Source organism: Hyaena hyaena, unplaced genomic scaffold, assembly GCF_003009895.1.
Source record: "Hyaena hyaena isolate Hyena2069 unplaced genomic scaffold, ASM300989v1 scaffold_14, whole genome shotgun sequence".
NCBI classification, from domain to species: domain Eukaryota; kingdom Metazoa; phylum Chordata; class Mammalia; order Carnivora; family Hyaenidae; genus Hyaena; species Hyaena hyaena.
This window is the reverse complement of record NW_024080646.1, coordinates 2,023,923-2,045,488: the sequence shown is the minus strand read 5'-3', so window position 1 is coordinate 2,045,488 and position 21,566 is coordinate 2,023,923. Positions and strand designations below refer to the sequence as shown.

The following is a 21,566-nucleotide window of genomic DNA, read 5'->3' as shown; positions in this document are numbered from 1 at the left end:
ATATTTAATAAAAAATTCCCTCTGCATTTTGCTTGTTTTTATATAAAAAAAAGGCAATTCTGAAGACCAAAATCTTTTTATGGGGTTCTTATTGATACAGACCTTATTGCTTTCAGCAAAAAAATATTAAAAAGTAAGCACATGAAGGAAGACAGAAAACACAATAATAATTACGTCTTGTGTAATGAAAGAGAACCAGGATTTCTTCAATAACTGAAAGATTCGAATACCATAGGCCAGAAAATGGATTATTAAGTGTTAGGAGGGCACTGCAAGATATTACATGTAGCTAGGATCAGCCAGGATCAAGAAAAAATGAGAATTTCACAAGGGCCAGATTGTAATACTGTATTTTGCTTGGAAAGTTCAAGAGGTGGCCCACCATTTCTTCCTTTTGCAAAAGCTTCGGCAGCATGAACTTCCTTAGCCAAACAGGACCTGCACTTTGAGGTGAGCAGAGACAAAGCGACTTGTGAAAAACTGGAAACAGGAAAAGTGATAAATGATTATGGTAAATGCTGAAAGATTTATGAGTAACAAAGAGAAGACAAACAAGACCGAAAGCCAGATATAACCTTAGCAAGTTATCCATAAAGTAACCCTACCTCCTAGTAGGTGTTTTTTAACTACGCGCTTGGCAGATGTGCACTGATCTTTCTGTTGCTTTCTTAACATCCAAGTGGAAAATAAGACCTCCTCAAATAAGTTGTAACCCTCCCCTTTTTTCGCTTTTCAGAACAATCTATCATTCAAGAGAAAAAATTGTAAAAGCTTTTCACTCCAAAAGAGCAAGATTTTTCATAAATGCAGACAAAGACCATCAAGGGGAGTCAGTGGGGATAGTGATTCTATTAGGATAACAAGGTCCAGTTAGACTATCATGGGGACATTCTACGAAAACTCACTTCGAATATGATCAAGTAAGTTTTTAAATTCTTCAAGGCTGAAGTTCACTAGCAAGCTATATTATGAGCATAAAAGTAGAAACTGGCAAGTATGATGTAAACAAATTCCACGTCTGCTTGCTTTAAGGTAACAAGATTTTACTAGATTATCAGCCTCTTGCTTATCCACAGGAAACAGATGAGGATCATTCCTTTCCTGCATCTAGAAACTGATGACAACACCATCTCACTATCAATGCCAGATGGCAACCATGTAACTCTGAGAAAACAACCAAACACCATTCCTGGATCCCTGCCCAATGCAACAAAGCCTCACAACACAAGTTGAAAACCGCATGATTTTGCATCCTCATTTCTAGGAGTCTATAACCCAACATGTTTACAGCATAAGAAAGGGCCTGATAATTCTGGGTATGACTTAAATGTAAAGGTGAATACACAGAAAAGAACATAAGCAGACAAACACAACTCTCTGCCAAACAGACAAACACGATTTTTAAAAATCCCAAACAAACTCGATGGTGATTCTAGCTATCCTTTGAAGAAAACAAACTATAAGTCATGTAAAGACAAGTGTCCCTAAAACAAACCAAAGTTGCAAAATATTTCCCTTAATTGAAAACAATTGCTATTTTTATTAAATTTGCTCAGCAGTCCAGGTAAAATCCTGCTACATTTCACACTTGCTCTTAGGCTTGTGTCCTGTTGTTTCACTGAAACTTATTTTCAAACATATCATCTCACTTGTCCAGTTGGGAAAACAGTGAATCAGAATTTGTCATGAATCTAGACTTGAAGAAAATAACTATTGACCCTGAAAATTTAGCAAGTGAACTTATTATTAAATTGCAGGCTGTGTCCAGTCATGATATATTATTATACAAACGTACGAAGAATTACAGAGCAATAGACCATTATAAATAGTGTGCGATCCCTGACACCACTCTTAAATCAGGTTCTTGTCTGTGGGCCATGCCTGACTATACCTATTACATAACTGTTCTCTTAAGCTTGTAAATTTCAACATGTCAAGTGAGCCGAGGGTTAGGATCAAGTTTTTACTCAATCGGGATTCAAGGGAGCTGGAAACCTTCTCTTCTCTCTCCGGTCCGTATTATTCTGTCTTGGGGGAAAAGAAAGTGAAAATCACAGACGACGTGTCTTTGTAACTGAAGTACATGGAAAGAGAGTACAGGATTCCTAAGGCTTAAGCTGGGGGATGGAACAGAGCAAAAAGTTGAAGCAGGGAAGGCTGCTTTTAGAAAAACAAATAAAGGTTTCATGAAAGGCTGATTTCTATTTTAAAATCTAAATTGCAAAAAAAAACCTCATTTGCTAATATACTATAAACGGATGTGTGCTCCCAGGGACACACAAGGAACTCACTGACAAAACTCCCAGCGGGGGTGGTCCAGGCTCTAAGCGGATCAGTCTCCCAAGACTTGTGTGGTGGCCGTGGCATTGCCAACATTCTCTGAGGTCCTCCTATGTCTTTGAGAGCTGCCCGTCCCCATTAACTTTGGCCTTTTGGCAGTCACCGTGCAAACTACGTTGCGGTGGCTCGTATAGATTTTAACAATTTCAAGTTCTTTTTTTCACATGGAAGAGACCGCAGAGGATTCTCTCAGTGCTGGTTTCTGAATCAACTCGAACTTTTTTCCCCCTTCGTCACTAAGTGCTACTTCAGGAGTGTCTCTCTGTGTTATGACAGGTTTTCTGCATTTCAGTGTGAAGTACTTAACATGTCCGTGCTAAGTTTTAAGTTTTGGAATCAGTCACTTTACACTCCGAGATGACTCTAAGAGAACTGTAGCTCTTACAGCCAGCAGGGGGAGGGGGGGAAATCTTTGCTAGAAACCAGCTCCATGGCCTAAAAGTCTATTTAAAGATGCAAATGTGTGTGCATAGTTAGTGCAGATGTTTTTCTACAGCAACTGTACTTGCTGAGTTTCACCATTTCCATAAAGCACATTAAAACAAGTGTGTGAACACTCCTAGATGAAAGTCTCAAACACTCCTGAGACTTTCAGTGGAAAGTAGAGCCGCCTGACTTTTCTCCAAGCAGACAGGAATGCCCATGATTCAGCAGCCTGAGTAAATAAAAGAGGTCCTTATTTCCTAATTTTGCTGGCTGGCCACACTGCGGCAGCCTCTGTGCTCCTGCCAAAGGGGATGCAGAATTGGAACTACACCCAGCCGCTGAAGGCCTGTCTTTGTTAGCCAGCCAGGCTTTCCCGACCATCTTCTGGCAACAAAACCGCCGTATCCTGCGAGGAAGACCTCCATCTCGGGCTTGATGGTTCTCCAGTCTGCCCAAAAGGACGAAACAACAGATTTCGCCGGGTCTGTGTCGGAGGAGGACAGCTGGAAACTCAGTTAGCGGCAGAGCAACACCTGTTCGGTCATATTTATGGGGAAAAGTGCTCACTAACAGAAAAGTGAAGTCATCCTAGAAGGTATTCCACAGAAAAAAGGCACCGGAGCACAAAGTACCTTTGTGATTCAAGCCACCGGCCCCTGTGTGCCAACCTGGAGAGGACAGAGAAGAGAGAGCAAACACTGGATGTGATTTTTATCCCCGCTGCTGGCGATGAACAGGCGAGCACGCCCGAGAAGGGCCGACTAGTCACCAGGCAGGGACCTCACAGTCTCAGTTTACAGCCAGCCAATGGAGAAATGCCGAGGGTCCTGGCCACTCTTTGCTTTCAAGTCTAACTGGAGTAGCCAATCCAAAAAAAAAAAAAAAAAGATCAAAGAAGGAAAGTGAGAGGATGGGCAGAAAGGTTAGAGTCATCACTCCAACCAAAAGCTGATCTTGTACCATTAAGATACGTGCCTTTTGAGGGCAGGGGCCACGCCTTTCAGAATGTGGGCTCTGTAACAATATGGACAATCCCAAATCATTAAGGAGAGAAGAAAATAACATGGTGGAGTGAATCACTGTAGATGGTAAAGAAATTATCGGAAGTTCTGAAGTTCTGGAAACTTCTGATACTTTTAGTTCTTCGCAGGGCTGGGCCCTCAAGAAACTGGCTTACTGATGTCCTTTTGCTACCTGAGCTCATTCATTGTAACAGCAGAGTACTCTCTAAATTGCCCTTTGGGGACTCAGTATCATGTGTGTGCAAGTGCCACACAGCAAGGTTCCTTAACAGGGACAGGATTTACATCAATGGTAACTTTTCCAGGGAAGAAAAGCACGAATAGTGACAGGTCTGAAGTCGCTGTTTTCAGCAGTGCAATGACTCAGAATGTGAATGGAAAGTCAAGAGTCTGGAGTTTTATTTCTAGCTTCATAACTGACTTAGAGAGTGACCCGGCCAAGTCATTTAATCTGTCCCTACCCAGGTACTTCACCTGCAATATGAAGATAATAATTCTTGCTCCGTGCCCTCTGGGGTGTTACAGAGATTACTGAATGTTTCTGGGGCACCTATCATCCCTGGAAGAAAAGCTGCATATGTAAACAAAAAGATTTATATGTTGTGTGTGCATTTATGTTTCCACATGTAAAATTCTATGTGTAGTATAAACAGATTTTAACATCTTCTTTCCTTTAATGAAACCACTGGAATATTTAAGGATTGGCCCAATGGAAATATGCAGTGTCTTAAGCATTGTACATTCAGCCATCAAGAAAATAAAACACAAATAGTTGGTGGTATCTAAAAATTAATGGACCGTAAGTCCATGCTGACTTTGTTCCAAGTATTAAGTTATCACACAGAAGATATAATCTTGGGTCTTTACAGACAGATAACCTTGGAACAAGTATTGTGCTACGTAATTCTGAAGCCAAGTATGTAATTTTCAGAGTACCTCTCTTCATAGAACACTAGCAATACAGTCCTTGCATTATTTAACATCAAAATAAGTTCATTTCGAAGATGATATGTTAAACATAGGACAATAGGTTGAAACACAAGACCAAAGGGGCACCTGGGTGACTCAGTTGGTTGAGCGTCCGACTTCGTCTCAGGTCATGATCTCACGGTTCGTGGGTTCGAGCCCCTCATCGGGTTCTGTGCTGGCAGCTCAGAGCCTGGAGCCTGTTTCAGATTCTGTGTGTGTGTGTCTCTCTTTCTGCCCCTCCCCCGCTCACATGCTCTGTCTCTCTCTGTCTCAAAAATAAATAAACTATAAAAAAAAATTAAAAAACACAAGACCAAAGCAAATTTCTACATTATTTCCTCCATCGGCTTAAAATGATGATGTCTGCCCACATGGACACTATAGGAGCAGTTCTGAACTTTCATATTAAAAAGAGTTCACCGCCCTTTTTTCATTCCCTAATTGCCTGAGGCACCTTATGATAAACTGAGAATCCCGAGGGGAATATATAGTTGCATGCAAACGCTAAGAGAAGCTAGGCACCATTCAAAGAGAACAGTATCTTGACACGTGTGTTTAACAGACACAGGTAACAGAGATATTTCTCGTGTTAACTTGGCGCTATCCCAGTAACGATTTTACACCGCCATACGTAAAACCATCTAATCAAATTACACAATACATTTTTAAAGCAATGGTTTCGACGGCTAAAGATACGGTCATTCCAAATAAACCATTACGCACGACTACACAATTGCTTCCTTTCATTCTCAATAGAAATGTCAACAGTTCTAGAAAAGCTGCAATTTTAATGATAGAACTTTCGTACTTTCTGCAAAAATCAACAGCCCCACATTAAATTCACTTCGTTGTCATAAAACCTATTTAACTACTTGAAAATGAATACTCTTTACTGGGTGTTCAAAAGAGAAATGTAAACTTTAAAATTATTTATAATTCACAGATGCTTTTAAATTCTGTAACATTCCAAATTGTTCTAGAAGGACCAATTAAATGCATTAACAGTTAGGTTATGAGGGAAAAGAGTGGTCACCCATTAATGATAGCAGCTGTAGGGAGCAGGAATTGGTGGTGCACAGTTTTCACCACAGTATTAAGATGAATTCCAGATATCAGAGCTCACTTTCAATAATAATAATAATAATAATAATAAAAAAAAAAAGAGGCTCACTTTCCCCAACAATCCTTTAGCACTTCTTCGGATGAGCCAACATAAGAGATAAGAAGTTATCACCCCTCCATTGTCCTCCATGGATCTTTATATCCGTACTGTCTCTTTCATCAGACACATTTCTATTTCGTGTGCAGAAAGAAGTACAAATGTTTTGCTTACTGTTGCTTAAAGTTCACTTGAACAGACGGAGCTCAATGAATTCCATCTTCCGCAGCCAAATTAAACAGAGAACAGTGCATTCTTAAGCAGTTCACACTTAACTCCACCTCTCAAATCAGAGGAAAAAGCTGACGCGAAACCAGTTAAAGAACAGTCATCTCCCTCATGGAAATCGAGACGTGTTTCTGAAGCCAGACAGAAGGAAAGTGGTTTCCATTTACGTGGGGAGGGGAGGGGAAAACTGCTTTACTTTTTCTATCTTTTGGCTCACTTGAAAACATATATAACTAATGATAAGCATCAACCTCTGGGCGTTCAATAATTGGCAATCATGTATCACACATCTGTTTACCGGGCAGCAATGGAAGCATTCTACATTATCTAACATGCTTCTCTCTCCCTTAATAACGACAGACATCATCACTGTGAATTTCCCAAGTCGGCTCCCTTTTTCTCTCTACTATTTTGAGTTAGAAGGCAAGTTTTAGTGACTTTCTTGTCTAGTATTTACACATGACCTCACATCACAAAGAATTTGAAGCAGTTCTTCATGGCTTGTTTTGTTCATTCATTTATTTAACCAGCCTTAATTAAGCACCTACTATGTGTTTAGGTCGGATATTTGTTTATGCACTCTAGGAATTACTTATTTTTTTCAACTTTTGGCTTCCTTATCTATAATATCAGAAAAACACCAGCCTACCTCACAGTTAATATTTGTAAGAAGCAAACATGGCGTTGTATAAAAGAGCTTTCTAAATTTCTGTAATATAAAAATGTGCTAAATTGTTACTACTATGAAAGTCAAAGTCGCCTTTAGGTTATCACTGATAAGTGTGGCAACAGTACAAAGGAAAACATTAACTATAACTAGGTTGTTGCTTTTTTCATATTGAAATTGTAATACTTTTAAAGGACTTATGGGGCATTATTTGCTTAAAAATAGAAAATAAATAAAAATAACCAAAAAAACTCTTCTGAATGCTATCTTGAAGGTTATCTTGAGCCCCGCATCGGGTTCTGTACTGTCAGCTCAGAGCCTGGAGCCTTTCAGATCTTGTGTTCCCCCCTCTCTCTCTGCCCCTACCCCGCTTGTGTTCGTTCTCTCTCTCTCTCTCCCCCCTCTCTCAAAAAATAAGTAAATAAATAAACATTTTTATTTTTTTAAAATAGTTTATTGTCAAGTTGGTTTCCATATAACACCCAGTGCTCATCCCCACAAGTAAAATTTAAAAAAAAATCTTTTGCACTAGTGTGAAATACACCTATTACACTTTACAGAAAAAAACAAAAAAACAAAAAACTCCACACCTTCTGAAATGTTCAGCAAATTTCTCCGTGCTACCAAGTTAATCATTAACAATCTTAAATTAACCTCTTTTTTTTAATTTTTTTTTAATGTTTTATTTATTTCTAGGAGAGAGAGAGAGACAGCGTGAGCAGGGGAGGGTCAGAGAGAGAGGGAGTCACAGATTGAAACAGGCTCCAGGCTCTGAGCTGGCAGTCAGCACAGAGCCCGACGCGGGGCTCGAACCCACGAACCGCGAGATCATGACCTAAGCGAAAGTCGGACGATTAACCGACTAAGCCACCGAGCCACCCCTTAAATTAACCTCTTCACTGGGGGAGTAGAAGGCAAAAGGGACTCTTCCACTATGAAACCTAAGTTTGAAAATACTTTTATTAGTCAATGATGGACCTCAGAAAGTTCATTCCACTGTGTGAGTGATTTCTTGAAGAACTCCCAAAACCCACTAGAATTTTTAAACAAAGCAATCAGATTCTCTTTCAAAAAGGAATCTGGTCCATCAGAATGTTTTGTCATATTAAAGTCTACTTTTGTTGAATATTTTTCCAACATGTAGGCTTTGGTCCAAGGTTGGTAAACTTCTGGTCACAAGGATTTAGACAGTCTTGAAATGATGTTCATTCCAGCTGAATTTCACCCATATCATATTCACAGCAGCAGTAAAGCCGATATGAATTCCTGGCTGTTTAAAAAGGCCACTCTATATACTTCACTGCAGATAAAGCCACTGGAGAATACAAAAGTGTTGAAAGGCTAAAATTTAATTAATGACCAATTAGCACCCCCTGTGGGTTCATTGTGCAGTAAAGTGATAAATATGGTGTGCTAATATAGAAAAAACTGTTACAAAGTTTAGGGGGAAATCTTACTAAAATTACCTATTATCTATGTCTATGTGATGTTTCATAATATAAATGGACCTCCGTGTTCTTGAGATTGATGTTCATGTGTCTAAAATATGGTAAGAACCAATATGGTAAAATTGGTCTAAGACAAATAATCATTTTGTTTCAATTTTAATGCACAAACTTTGACCCACACCACACTGTCAGGCTGGAGCATAAAACCCAGTGCTCTCAGATAGCTAGTGAGTGCACCTAGCCAACCACCCAGTAGCCGCGACTCAAAGTAGTTTGTGTTGTCTACACCTCAATCGGTGTTGACACATTTTATGGGGGAGGGATGCATGGTGGCGATTGTAAAAACTGGGGGATGGTGGTATTAAAAATTTGGGGGATGCTACACTATCTTGAGGCTTTGTACATATGAAGACTTTGTACATTTTATTACATATGTACATTACATATGTACACTAATGCTAACACAGGAGAGTTTTATGGTGTTTCAACAGAATCAGTAACTTCTACATTAACACTTAAATAATAAAACTAAAATTGAAAAGTAAGGTCAGATCCCAAGTAACCCATATGATATAAGGAGTCCTTTATTCCTTTAAAAAAATTATTTCTTTGTTTTCTCTATTTTTTAAGAGAGAGAGAGAGAGAGAGAGCGAATCTTAGGCCCAACACCCAGTGCAGAGCTTGACATGGGGCTTGATCTCACAACTGTGAGATCATGACTGGTTGAGCCACCCAGGTGCCCCAATAGTCCTTTATTTCAAGTGAGATGATGTTTGGTAAAGTACTGTGTAAGTTGCAAAGGACAAAACAATTTTCTTAAAATCATTCTAACAAGAGTGTGACAAAATATTTCTACACAGGTCATACAACATCAAATATCCTTCTTCACATAGGGTGTTTCTTTCATTTATCTAATTGGGCAAAATTTGAAAGAGGCAATCCCAAAAATAAGACTGTTTATCAATCTGATGGATTTTCCAGGTAACCTTATTCTCTCTTCATTTTCTATTTCTCACTTCTGGTTCAGTTTACTCTTCCCTAGAAACTCTATCCGAGAATATATATAAAAATAAAATCCAAACCAGTCCCTTCTATCATTTTTCTTATAATAGATCTGGTAATTTATTTATGGGAACAAATCCCAGCCAAAATTGTGTGTGTGTGTGTGTGTGTGTGCACATGCGCGTGTGTTTATGCAGAGTTGACTAAAATGTTCAGAACAGATTAATGATTTCTGCTAAAATAACTTTTGAAATACTTTTACTAATTCTCATTACAAAAGTGTTAATCATAGTAATTTGCCGCTTAACATGAGTCAATGCACAATCATGTCTTACTGAAACACTTTATTAGGGGACATCTTTATAATACTATTTTTACTAATTAACACATATTACATATAATTATGTTTTTATTAAATTCTATATTTATATGTTTATATGTTATATATGTGTGTGTTATATATATGTTACATGTTATATATATGAGATGAAGTGTCTTGCCAAATATACTATACATGCATATATGTGCCATATGTTATATACATATATATATGCTATATGGTATATATATATGAGATGAAGTGTCTTGCCAAATATCCCCAAACCAGGGACAAGGTCATGTCTCCAAGACCCCATGATAATTCCTTATTCTGCTACTTCATTTTGTCTATATCCAAGGTAATTTTAAAACAACAAAACAATGTATCAGAATCCAAGGCAGTGTGGCCATAGTAAGAAGCCAAGTAACAGAGCTGGCTGGAGTGGGGGGAACCAATCGGAGACCCCCATCTGCTCCCGTTTCACAATGCCAATTAGACATCTATACCTCTGGCACCCAACATCTAGGACACAAGCAGTGTATACAATTCCATGGAAAACTTAACATGCTAATATGATTTAAATAAGAGTAAATTATGAAATTCGAGTCAGGTCGTAAGGAATTTGATATGTAGCTGCTTAGTCCTCATGTGACATGCACCAATTCTGAATCATAATTTTCACAGAGAAATTTATGACACTGTTTTTCACCTTTGAAGAAGGGGTTATAGAGAGCAATGCACATCTCTATATGTCCAAGGCTTATTGGTATGACCCTGGCAAAGGCATGTTTCAAATACTCAGAGACTTTAAAACCTACTAGCACAGTCCTGGGATCTTGACTGACTCACTGCTGTCTGTTAGAAAGGTCTGGTTTTTGAATCTTTACGAAGCCTCCTCCCACATCTGAGCTCTGCTCTTTTCTCTAAAGATGGCCCGATGTTGTTTGGCATGGGTTATGCACACCTCTGGGTCTGACTTGAGGGATCAAAGGAAAGAAAATAAGTGAATTTGATTGAAGCCTACACAGAGTAAAGAAAGTCAAGGCTGTCATTCCTAACTTTTCATATATATGAAACAGAAGACTGAAGGTCTGTGGGAAGTCTTAGCCTTCAGAAAAAAAAAAAAAAAAAAGTATGAATTTTACCAAGGAACACACAGGTCAATGAGAGTGAGAATCATGTTATAATCTCGCGCTAACAGTAGCAGTTGATGGTGGCAATGAAACTGAAACCGGAGCTCCCTGCTAAGGGAGGTAGCCCGGGACACGCGTGAGAACTCTCCGAGTGTATCCTGCCCTAACCCTCTCTGCTAACACAGCAGCCTCAAATGCCACCAAGTCCTCTGGTTTTTAATGAGTAAATGAATAAACTTAAAAACGGTGTTTAACGCCGCCCATCTTCTTTTGTTGAAGACCTCATGGTTTCTTCTATTACAAAACTAATTGATGTTCATTGTCATGTGTGTATACACATATACACAGGAAAGCAAAACCACCTAACAATGCTACGATCCCATAACCTGCGGTTGACAAGTCATGACAACTTATTTCTTAATTTAATTTCACTTCTGGCTACTGGCTAGGAAATCTTACACACACATACTCTCTCTCTCTCTCTCTCTCTCTCTCCCCTCCAGTTTTCCTTAACAATGGGTCTCCTTATCTCTCTTCTTTCTATCCTCTCCTCTGAGCAAGGGGGGCTCGGTTAGGTCATGTGTTGGCAATTAAAAGCAGAAGAAAAGTTTCCATAAAACTGGAGCTGCAGTCAGCTTCACCTTTCTCCTGCTCTGCCTCTATAGACATCCCAAAGCAGCTGCTTCTCCCCTTCTCCTAAGCTGTCCTTCCTCAATGATTATGGCGGCTACCATGCCCCTACATGACAAAACCAAAGGCTGATCCTCTCCCTCAACCAAGTGATCCAGGGCAGCGTTTCTTAGTATAATCCACCTTCCCCTGCTCCCCAACCACCCAAACTATCTGTTGAAAATGCAGACTCCTAAACTCCGGCCCAGTGCCTTCCGACTCTGAACTTCTGGGGGTGGGACCCAGAAATCCCCATTTATAGCAAGCTTCAGGGTGTTTCCCCTGCACTCCCATGTTTAAAAACCACCATAGAATCTTTTCTTTCTTCTAAAGCATTTAAGCCCTCTGCTTAAAATCTGCCACACTCCACTGTGCCTTTTCCATATTTGCTGCTCTCACCAGAACAAGGTTGATGGTGGGCTTTCTCTCCCTAAGCAAAACCCAAATGGAATCCCAGCCCTTCCAGGGAGCAGCTGGTACAAAAAGAAAACGAGGTCATTGTCTCCTTTTGCCTTCCTGTCCCTTAACAGTTGCCCCTCCCACTTTCAGTAGGACTCCCAACTTCAAATCTTTTCAGGGTAATGTCCAATTAGCTCCCATAAGTTACTTCCTCTCTGTAGAACTGTGGTTGGCAGCAGCTTGTATGTTTCTAGAAAAAGGCAGTAACCATTTTGAAAGTTATAAAGTTCAAGTACATAAAAGCTGGGTGTCACACGATTCGTTTACAGAGTTATGAATAAACAGCTTGTTTCAAATGTGTACCTGGAAAAGTCCATGTCTTTAACTTTTGTTTTTTGATTCCTTTCAAGCTGCTTTAGCCTGATGAAAAACATCAATATGCTATGAAATGCAGCTCATCCCATGAAAACCACTTCACAGAAGACGACGACTGTCCTAACTAAATACAAAGCAGGAAGAGGGGAAAGGGGACAGGATCTTCCGATCTGCAGCAATACTTTCTTTTTCCACTCAGGAAGGCGTTTCTAGAACTGCTGATTAAATGCCTTGAATTTGGACCTCCCTAGAAACTGTAGAGATGTTGTTTTTTGAACTGGCTCCTCTCAGTCTCTCACAACTTCCTGGGTACTGCAAGTGAGTGTGGTATGCCATACAGTAAATTAAGCCTTCTGCTGTCAGGGCTGGAAATAGGAGGGGAGTAGAAAAGTGGCTTGATCCCAAATGCTTTTTATTGGCTTCATTTACATCCTGTTTAAGGTCTTCTAAGTAGCTCAAGGTGTCTTATCTCTGGCTACCAGGGGCATTTTGCAGTCAAAGCAGTTAACATACTTTCTCTCTCCCTCTCCTCCTATTCCTTTCCCTCAAGCTCTCTCTCTCTCCCTCACTCCCCTCCCCCTTTTTTTTTCAAGCTATCTTATCTTATCACACACATCTCTTCAGGCAGAGGAGAACCCATACTTATCAGAAGTGGTGCACTCTATTGTCCTGGGCTCTTGGAGACAAATGAAAGTTTAAGTCAAAAGAAAATCAGTTAACCTCTTCCACACTCAGTTTAGAAATACTCAGGACGGTCTCACTTTTATTCGTGCTAAGTTGTTCGAGAAGGTTTCCCCCGTGATTCACATGCTCACAAGACAGCTACCGCTAGAGATGAAGAGGTCTAGGTACAAAGTTCCTGGCACCCTATTGCATTATGACCCTAAATAATGCAGTTTACAAACACGAAATTCACAGAAGCCCTCATGTTGAGGCAATTCTCCCCACACTATCAGTCATTTAGGTACAGTATCGCTGGAGGAGGAAACTCCACTGATACACCAGAAATAAGAAACCCAGAGAAAGAAAAAGACCGTGGGGACAAGTGGGGAACCGTCGTCGAGAGAACAGATTTCTTTCCCTCCAGGTGCACCTGAATGCTAAACCGTGGGGTCAGCATAAACACTAGATGGCTAGTAACATATTCTGTGTGCTATTAGTAACACCCAGAACACGTCTTCTCTGATAGCTACACACACATACCCTTACTCAAGTCTATTAAAGAAGCAGACATTCTGTCAGGGAACCCAAGCATGGAGATGCTTGATTCTTCTGTTACAAACTCTGTAACAAGAGCCTGTGATCAGGCTACATGCTGGGATTGTCCAAGGAGCTTTTAAAAATACTGGGTCCCTCCCCACATCAAGTAAATCAGACTCTCTGAGAGTTGGCGCCCTGGGGAGTGCCGTCAAGGTTGACAGCCACGGCCCCAGATTATCATGAGTCGATTTGCAAAACCCCATGAAAGGTGGTCCAGACGCCAGCCTCCACAAAAACAAACCCCTTTATTATCTGCGCTCACCTACTCCGTGACAGGCGAGCCAGCATAGGGGCAAGTTTTCTGCAGCACTTTGTGTCAAATGCAATGAACCAGATCTTTTTTAAGAAGTTAAAGCAAGCAATAGTGAACACTGCAATCACTCACCATTATCACGTGTGAAAGAGCAATATGTGAACAGTTATTAGGCGTCTCATCTGTGTGTTTTATATTCCTTTTAAAAATTCCCATTCGTCTTCTCCTTCATACCCCAGCACCCCGTGGGCTCCTTTATATTAGTGATAACCCCATCCTTTCACTCGCAGTGAAGGTTCTCTTAATTGTCCATTATCTTAGTGTGTCAGCACAAAGGAGCAGGGATGGAGTCCTCGTCCAAACGGTTTCACCTCCCTCTCCTGAGAGTGATGCCCTTGTCAAGGCATTAAAGACACGAAAACCTGCCACTTATCAGAATTGTATTTGAATCGAACCACTGTCCTTGAAAACTGTAGGCAGGAGATGGTATCAAACCGCACCACATTGCCAGCTCCCGTTCCGCGGCTGCTGGAACAGTCTCAAAAGATACGATCCAAACTTTGCCATGCATTCCTCATAATAGAATTACAGGTAACAATGAAAACATGTCCACTGATTTGCTTAGGGGTTAAATACAAAGAAATTCATGGGTCAGATTGTTCAGGAATGCACTATTAACAGCTCCGAGCTCTAGGACACCTCTGAATGTAAACTCACCGAGGAACCAAACCATAAAATCTTCCTAATTACTCCACACCTCCAATTTTTAGCAAACATAAGTCAAGACTATTAAAACATCACATTTATCTTGTTATAATGAGGGAGAATAAATACATCTTTAGTGGTCTTAGAAACAGATTCAAAAACAAAGCACGCTCTACATAGCACTGAAAAACAACAAAAAAATGAAAAAACAGGAAAAAAATACTATTTTCAAGTATTCAGGTCTGTTGGTGTGACTTCGACATTTTTCGATTTCCTTGCCACTTTTTACACTTCTTTCTTACTCACTTGAAACCTGCACTGCCTTAGGAAAAAAAATTTATGCGTGCTTTTAACAAGTAAACAAGTGTACAAATTAATTCAGAGAGCAGTAATTTTGAAAATTTTCTATGTTTAATGTGCACTGCAGTTAAACTACTTTTTCTGTACAAATTAATTTACTGCATCAGTGATCGATGTTTATGTTTAGGCAATTTTATTTCTCAGTATGGTAAAATTAGACCTAATAGTTGCAACCTGTTATGTCCAATCTGTCACTGAAATTCAAATTGCCTTTCTCCTATTATTCAAGGAGCAATTTGGAGGAATTAAAGCCATCTAAAAATGGAAGACAAACAATTCTCTGTAAGGACTCAATAGTCTGTGTCGTCAACCAAATCCACACCCCCCTGATCTCTCGTAAGCAGGTTCTTTCGACGTGGTTTTTCTGAGGTTCTCAAACTTTCACATCTGCCAAGCCACACAAGAGTAAATTTTAGGATGAATTGAAAATTGTATCCTAAAGATGTTCAGCCTCTTGAGAGAAGTAATCAAGCATGCAAAGATTTTGTTATTGACTCCAAAATAACAACCCCAACCTTCATGGGTGCCACATCCTTTTTTAAAAAACTCTTCTTTGCTTGGTCTATAAATATACTCTTCAATTGTTCCTTGCAAAAGAAGTTTAATTCACAAATTTCTTACTGGGGAGAAATCAAAGATTTAGCCGCCTACAATTTAAACTTTGCAGCAATGGGTGCTAAGATTAGAAGAAGACCTACTTTATGAACAATTTTTGTTTTGCTTGGTTTTTCTCATTGTTTAGCTATAGGCTTGACCCTACCTAGTAGTTCATGTTTGCTCTATGAATACAAATGACATATCTAAATGGAGACAATGGGAAGGGACAAACTGAAAAACTGGTGCAAAGCCAACAGGGGCTCAACCTAAGAAAGACAGGAGTGTTCCTTCCACCCCAAGGAAAAGGGGACATAATCTACTGGAACTACACTTTAAATATTCTATACCATCATTTTACAATGAGCTCTCGTTAGGTTTTTCTTTTCTTCCACAAAAGGGCCCCAAATCAATTGTTGCTATAATCGTCACTTAGTATAAGAGAATTTCTGAAAATATTTCTTTGGTAACATTCCCTGACTTCTATTTTTTATACCTTCCCCAATAGAGTTTTTTTGGTTGATTATCGGGAGATTCCACGTAGACTTAGGAATGCTTCATCACGATGGGATAAGCCCAGTTTTCCTGTATGCTTGAGATGCCACATTTTCAGTGGAAACCTGAACTAAACATCATTTTTGTTGTTGTTGTTGTTGTTTTAGTCTCACAGTGGTCTAGTGGCCAATGACAAGTTTGGATCTGTTCTTGTTCTCCTCTTGTTTGGCTGAAATAGCCAAATGCAATGATAGTTTGCCTCAATTTCAGTCTATTTAGTGTTCCATATGGCCTCAGCTTTTATACTATTCATTAGTCTCCAGAGGATACCAACTTTGATCCCCGGGGGGGGGGGGGGGAAGGGCAAAGGAAACAACCCAAGGTAGCTCCTCCTCACCACTGATAAACTTGCATACAGCTTTCACTCTAAACGGAGATAAGAGGACACCATTAAGAGGGGTAATTATTTGTAATTATTTGTTCAAAGTCATTCTACATCAGAGGAAAAGCTGGTATTGAAATAAATGAAATAAAACTAACAAGAATGTCACCCTTTTGCTTGTTCTCTCTCCCTTTTTAACTTTTCCATTATCACTTTTTAAATTCTAAGACAAACTCATTTCCTCAGACGATTGCTTAGATCATCAAGCTGATTAATAATTTTACTTCGAGGCAGGACTGATTAATGTGGATTATTCAGCTGATTAATACTGTTACTAGATCACACATCCAAGTGAGCTCTAAGTGTCTTGTTTTCCAAAAGAATTTTTTAATTATTGAAATGGTTTTTAATTAATGTGACTTGGTCTTCTTAAGTTTGGAGAATTTCATCATCTTGTGAAACTGAGGTTTTATTTGTCCTTTTTTGGCTTTCTCAGTACTAAAGAATTAAGAAAGAACAAAATGAAAACAGAATGTATTGGGGGCGCCTGGGTGGCTTAGTCAGTTAAGTGTCTGACTTTCGCTTAGGTCATGATCTCACGGTTCGTGGGTTCGAGCCCCGCATCGGGCTCTGTGCTGACTGCCAGCTCAGAGCCTGGAGCCTGTTTCAGAGTCTGTGACTCCCTCTCTCTCTGACCCTCCCCTGCTCACGCTGTCTCTCTCTCTCTCCTAGAAATAAATTAAAAAACATTAAAAAAAAAAGAAAGAAAACAGAATGTATTGATTTATAGCATTTTAAAACTCAGATCTATGATGGTAAGAATCTACTGTTCACCTATAGAAATTCATTGGTTTCAAAATGTCAAACTTATAAATGATATAGACAAATGACCTGCTAGCACTTCCATCTTCCACTGTCCAGCAGTGGTGAGAGTCCCCACCACAGCCTGCTGAGAAAGTACAAGTCTCCCTTCTGCCCAGCAGTGGTAAACAGATGGTACTCTATCCATCCTGCCCCCTAGAGACACCTCCAGAGGACCCCTCCATAGCACTTAACTTGTCATTGCAGAAGCCCTCCATTGCCAACTTGCCCAGGTAAGTTCAAACATGTAAGTGCGTACATGTGCGTGCGTGTGTGTGCGCACGCATGCACACACACACACACACACACACACACACACACACACATTTACTCTTCTGTAGTGCCCAGCTTGCAAAGTTCCTATAAAAGCCCATGTACGTATAGCTACTCCACCCACACCTATGCCCTCCCAGAGCCCTTGGCTTCCACAGCTTCTATTCATCCACCCTCTGGGATCGAAGGAAACTCTGGCTCTCACAAGAGTTCCCAGCCTCCCATACCTCTTTCTATTCTAGGGGATCAAGGGAAGGCTCTACTTTCAGTGCTCTTGAAACACAGAAAAAGACCAGGGGTCCTTGCTCCTGCAGTGAATCCTGAAGAAATGCTAGTATGGCTTCCTCAATGAAGACTCAGAATTCAAATTCCCATCTAAATAACGCTTACAACTCATTGTGTGTGACTCATTGTTCAGTCACGAGCAGCCTCTAGCACAACCCTAAGGTATCTTTATGAGAAATAAAACAATCCAATCCAAGAGGATAAATTTCAAAAGGCACCACTCTTATAGAGAAACCATCAAAAAACTGTCCCTTCTGCTGGCTGACGAAAGCACTGCTGAATTTCTGTCCCTTCATCCTGTCGTTGGAGACTTTGTGAAATACACAAACTGCAGAACTATATGCTGTGACCTTTTAACAAACCTCATATATTTAAAAAAAAAAAAAAGATGAGCTAGCCCAAGAAGCTAATCTCCATTTTTTTGCATTGTTCCGCTAGAAAATATGTGATGACTTCCAAGTGAACAATTTATGAAAATAAACTTTTGGTCAGACTAAAAACTGCAAAAAGCAAATGAATCAATGTTGCTCTAGCAAATTTTCATTGATCTCATTGATCTCATTTATGCAAAGTTGTTTAGTCTCAGCATGTCTCTTCTGAAAAGATAATTTTTTCAATTCCATTAATTTTATTGTGGCTCATCAATGAGTAATTTTTATAATGCATAATTCCTTGACGATGTATCTCTGAGCTAATGTGCTTTTTATTCTATACTTCACACAGTCTGGGTAGATAATGGAGAACTTGAGAGAAGTGGCTTATCTGAGGCAACAGTCTCCATTGCTTTTTTAACTCATTCAAGTCCAGTCCTCCCTGGTTTCACCCATTCATTCACCAAACAAACACTTGGCTAGACACTGGGGTACAAAGTATACAAGATGAGATCTCCACCCGTTCTTGGTTTTGGATAAATATGGACACAGCTATTTAAAATGTACATATATTTTTATATAGACGTGTGCTTTGTTATGAAAAAGATTTTTTTTTAAAAAAACTACTATATGAGTTTGTTTAAAAGCTACTACACTTCCTCTTTATTTTGTGAACAGGCATAATATATTTGATTCCTTAGTAGGAATCCATAGACTATAACGCCACAACCAACTATAGAGGTAGCTTAACTTTCTAAAATAGACAAGACTCATCCTCTTTTATAGAGTAATTTTTTATTTTATCCTATTTTCTTTTTTATTCTCCAGCCAATTTGTTGGCTATATTTTATATTGTTATAATCAAAAATTTATCAAAGCCCATAAATGAAGCTACTATTGTTAAGACTCTAACAATTAAATAAAAATTATTCAGTCTCAACTTCTATTGAAGTTTCAGTTATTGCTTGGGGCTTATGCCACTTGCCTCAGTCATCTTGTTCCTTCCCCTACAATTTCTTTTTTTTTTTTAAGCTTAGGATTTACTTATTTTTTAGGGAAAGGGAGCATGTGCACTAGCAGGGGAGGGGCTGAGAGAGAGGGAGAGAAAGAGAATTCCAAGCAGGCTCAGCACAGAGCCCGATGTAGGGCTCGAACTCACAAGCCATAAGATCATGACCTGACCTGAAATCTAGAGTTGGACACTTAACCGACTGAGCCACCCATGTGCCCCTCCCCTACCACTTCTTAAAGGAATGTTTTGCTTTCTGGTGGATTTCCCAATTCTTACTGGCATGTTACCTTAGAGTGAGTTCAACTTGAGCATTTGATTTCCTTTCCCCACCTCAGAGAGAAATCTGTTCGATTATCACTGATGTTTTCTCTCATTCCTTTGTCACCCCTCTTGCCTGAAGTCCTGACCATATCCTTTACTGTGGCTGTGGTCACATGACCTCATTTGGTTTGCCATCCTGGGGAAGGGTTTCCATGGTGTTTGCCCATTCTATGGATTCTCCTATTTGACCATTGCATTCATTTTCAGACTAGTTCTTCTCTCACCTAATTTCCTTGAAACAGAGATCATTTAGAAGCCCACCCAAAGAGCTAGTGAATAAATTTTTAGGTGTGTCTTAGCTACCATGTCAGTCTGACTCTCTTCATCCATTCAAACACTCCACAATGATACCTTAAATACCAATTGATGGGTGACTCTCTGTACCTGGCACAGTAGATAAAAGGTGACCATGACACTGAATTATTACACTGAACAGTTCATTGAATGGGCTGAGGGGCCGACATGTAAACATACAATTACAACACAACAGAATCGGGAATGTAATAAAAGCCTCTACAGAACTGCTGTGGGAGCTCTTTTGAAGAAACACCAACTACATCTTGGAGGATATAGAAAGGCCACCCAAGGATATGTTGTACTAAACCTCAAAAAAGAATCAGGAGATTCCCACATATAGAAAAGGGGACTGAGCATTCCGGGCAAAAAAGAAATGTATGTACAAAATCAAAGATTATGTGATCAAGGAACCAACATGTGTGTCAAATGAGTAGATAGAGCGTAACTCAGACTGGACTGTGTACTAACATCGCCTGTAGGTCTTTTTAAAAATACTGATGCTTGTACCCTAGTCCCAGAAATTCTAATTACACTGGGCTGGGGATGAGTTTAAATCAGTATTTTTTTTTAAGTTTCCTAGGGGATGCCAACAGGCAGCCAGGATCTGGACTAGAACAGAGTTTGCGGGAGGAGGTGACGGAAGACATCGCTACATACAGCGTCAGGATCCGGCTCACGGCAGACTTGCCCATCAGGCTAAGGGCTTTGAATCTATATGCAGGCACAGAGAGCTGTTAAAGAATTTCTATCAGAAGAGAATGGACTCCATCAGAGCACTGCGGATTGAGAGGGAATGGATGAAGGCTTAGAGGCTATGGCAACTGCTGCAGATGAGAGGTGAGAAACATAAAGTAAAGGAATAGCAGTGGTGGTGGAGTGGAGGGGACGCATTCACTTGTTTAGAAACTGTCAGATCCAAAAGAACAGATCATTCACTAAAAACACTTGGTGATTGAAGAAAAATCCCTGTGATGTGTATTCCTCCTAATTTCCTGCCACTCATCTTACTATTGTCTCTATGTAGCTGGTTAGTGTAACTGTTTGCAAGAAGATTATTAGGGGGCACCTGTGTGGTTCAGTCCATTAAGCATCTGACTCTTGATTTTGCCTCAGGTCATGATCTCAGAGTTCATGAGTTTGAGCCCCACATCAGGCTCTGAACGGACAGTGCAAAGCCTGCTTGGGATTCTCTCTCTGCCCCTCCCCTGCTCACATGCACACACACAGGCACACACACTCTTTCCCTCTCTCAAAATAAATAAGTAAACATGCTTTTTAAAAAAAGAAGATTATTAGGATGAGATTATAGTTTTGAACCCCATATGGAAGAAACAACTGTATTCCTTTCTACTTTATGCCTTTCTAACTAAAGCCAGTTATCTTGAAACTACACACACACACACACACACACATACAGGCATCTCAGTGGGAGGTCAAAAGAAGAATCCACTTGGCTAGATTAGAACAAAGCAGTCATCCCTATTCAAAAGAGCTCTACATGTATGTTCTACTAATGCTAGGTCAGCAACAACACCCTTGAACCTGAAATACTATGTGATATGCCAATGGAGCAATACACAGGAAGAACACAAAGATGACAACAGAATACTCAAGTAAGAACACTTCTATGTGTGAGCACATTCCTTTGTGTCCTGGCCCTGCCTGGAAAAGTCTGCAAGAATGAATCCATGTCATGATACTATCAATTATGTAGCAGTGGTTTTAAAATGTAAACTTCATCTGGACTTTCAGGGAAAGACAACCTTTTGGTTTTCTAAATAATTTGAGTTAGCAAAGATGATTTGGAAAGTGATGTTGATATTCACAACAATCCCTTTACCTGTGTACTTTGCTAGCTTTATCTAGATAAAGAACTGTATAAATCCTTTACATACTTCTCCTACTTGCTTACTTTAATGATTAGTCATTAATAACGAAGTG

General features: G+C 39.8%; 1 protein-coding gene across 1 annotated transcript in view; it reads right to left on the bottom strand.

Annotated features, from left to right (window-relative positions):
• ZNF521 (zinc finger protein 521) overlaps positions 1 to 21,566 on the bottom strand; it is a 278,497-nt gene that overhangs the window by 162,378 nt on the left and 94,553 nt on the right. The gene's annotated exons all lie outside the window — the stretch shown is intronic.